Source organism: Danio aesculapii, chromosome 17 (assembly GCF_903798145.1).
Source record: "Danio aesculapii chromosome 17, fDanAes4.1, whole genome shotgun sequence".
Classification (NCBI taxonomy): domain Eukaryota; kingdom Metazoa; phylum Chordata; class Actinopteri; order Cypriniformes; family Danionidae; genus Danio; species Danio aesculapii.
Genome location: NC_079451.1, coordinates 20,370,976 through 20,373,964, shown reverse-complemented (window position 1 = coordinate 20,373,964; position 2,989 = coordinate 20,370,976).

Sequence of the window (2,989 nt, the reverse complement as noted above, 5' to 3'; positions counted from 1 at the left end):
AAAGCATTAAGGGTTTGTCCGATTCCACTTTAGCTATTTTAAGGGCGAAAAAAAAAAAAAGCGCTTTGCACCCTGGCGCATGGTCTAACAGGGTTGTGCTTATTCTCTTAATGAGTTCTGGGTGTGTTTTTAAACAGTTAAACAAACCATCTGCAGCACGAGGATGAAGAACGAGCCTCCTCCATTAAGCCTCCTTACTTTCTTTTTACTTTACTTTTAACATTTTACTTTATTCCTTTACTTTCGTGGATAAGGTAACAAACGTAAATATACGCACTCCACTGAGGACATTCATTAGCCTACACATTTTATTTTGTTTGTTTGGCACAAAGATTTGTTTCAAAACAATTTCTTAATTCAGTTCTAATTTCCAGCAAAAACGAATAAATGAACAATAATAGCGAAGTGTGGTAAAAACTATAACTATTATATCCAAACACACATCCTATTCTTACGCCCCATGTGGTGATACATCCCCAAAACCCGACAGGTGGACCAATGTAAACTTGTTTTTATTAAAATAATTATAAATATGCATATAAAAAATAATACTGCTAATAATAACATTATACAAATGCAAATTGTCATGAATAAACTAAAAAAGCCCCCCGTGATGAAAAAGGCATGGAGGCAGTGGTTTTTATATTTATGTAGAAAATATTTTTTGTTACATTTTAATCCTTTAATTATTTTTTCATATGTAATGATATTTGTGTATTGCTGTACATCCTGTGTGTATTTAGCAATGGTGAGTGTATGGACCCGCATATGTGTATAACTAGCGACTAACTGGACTTTAGACCAGCTTTCAATTGGTTGGTGATACGGTCTATTTCAGTTCCTTAAAATAGCAACGCACCAACAATGTGCCTTAACACACCTCCTTTTTAGACTGGAACACGTTAAAAACATGAAAATTAAGGTTGCGCTGGTCTGAAAATAGCAACAAATCGGGCCAAACACGTCTTGTGAATTATTGCGCCGGGTGGATGATAGGGCCCATAGACTGTACTGAAGGTTGACATGCTTATTGTGCTCATGTTCATGATCTATTTAACTCAATGTATCATACAAGAGAGCAGTAATGTAGCTCCAGACACACTAGTTACAATGTCTACAAATGTTCCTTTCAGGGAAACACAGAATCCTTCCACTAATTGGAGTTTACTTTTTTGTGATAATAACTACAGTTTATAGCGCGTAGATTATTTTAAATGTAATGTTTTAAATGTGTGGCCTTGACTGATCAACTCATGACAAGTCCAAATTCAAAATGATATATTAAAGACATGCTTCAGCAGCAATAAAATATTGTTTTTTGTCAGAAATACACTCTTTATAGGCTCATTATAAAATAGCAATCATGAGATTAAAGGTAAAGGCTGTGTATTAAATGTATGAAATACTATTCACTTTCTTGATCAGACTGGGCATTTTTTTTGTAAGACCTCAATATCATCACAGGTGTTCATTTTTAATGTATATGCTGTATATGTTTTATGACTCGCAAAGTGCTGGTAAGGACAGCAGTTTTAGCTAAAAATCTTCTTTAATATTTCTATTAAAGAAGTAAATCACAGATTTCTTGGATGGCCTGATGGTTTATAAATGAACAGAATTCTTTTTTGGCTGAACTCTCCTTTTAAAAGTTGAGTGTTCGTTGAGTTACATCCACTACCATGTCATGTCTTCAAAAGCAATAAATCTGTGAAATATAAATACATTTTTCATCATGTCAGGTTTTGCCTGAGTGATCTGCCTTCCATCATCATTTTGAAGAAGTTGTACATTCTGAGCACTCTTTATGTTATAAAACTGTCACTTGCACAAACAAGTCCTTCTCCAAAGTTCATGTGATTTTTCAAAGTGTGTTCAGAATTGTGACTATTTGAGGACTCTATACATCTGTGTATGTATGTTCAAAATTGCCATACTTTATTTAAAATGATCTAAATATTTTTCTCCAGTGGAAAAGGATTGACCTTATCATGAGGATGTTTCAGCGCGGTTAAAGGGATTTAGCACCAGTAGATAATCACAAAGCACATTGTGAATATTTATGAAGTAAAGCTTGTACTAACAGCAATTTTGTTCTTAAAGGTCATGAACGATAGTCTTATTTGGAGTGGAAGAGCAGCATTGTCATCTGAAACTGCTTTTATTCAAATTCAGTATGCAGTTCTCAATATAAAATGTGAACACCATGTTCTTATTCTGGAATTGGTAATATTAGAAAGTGACGCTGATCAAGACTGTTAAAATGTATGATAATAAGAAAGGGGCACTGTCTCCTTTGCCCTGGAAGTGTCAGGGTTTCTGGTGCAGAACATGAAATTTGGGGTAATAGTATTCAGCAGAGCAGTTTAATAGAACATAACTCTGGAAACTCACTGATTAGGTGACAGATTAGATGCCATAATGATAAAACAGGCAAGTAAATTAAGTGTATGAAACAGTATATGATTTGAAAATGTCCTTGAGTCTTTAAGGCTGCATTTTGGTCCTTGTTCCCCACTGTGCTGCCTATTTTATACAATATGTTTCTTTTTCCGCTTCAGATGTTTGTTCTAATTCATCCAAGTGCCTTGCAATGTGGGCTTCACAGGATAGAGATCAGTAAAGGGAGTATATATGTTATATTCAAATGTCACATCTAGTGTGTAATATATAAATATACACTCGCCGGCTACTTTATTAGGTACACCTGTCCATTTGCTCATTAATGCAATTTTCTAATTGGCCAATCACATGGCGGCATTTGGCATGTAGACGTGGTCAAGACGATCTGCTGCAGTTCAAACTGAGCATCAGAATGTGGGAGAAAGGTGATTTAAGTGACTTTGAACGTGGCATGGTTGTTGGTGCCAGATGAGCTGGAGGGTACTTCCAGAAGGATAACGCGCCATGTCATAAACTGCAAAGCATCTCAGACTGGTTTCTTGAGCATGACAATGAGTTCACTGTAATCAAATGGCCTCCACAGTCACCA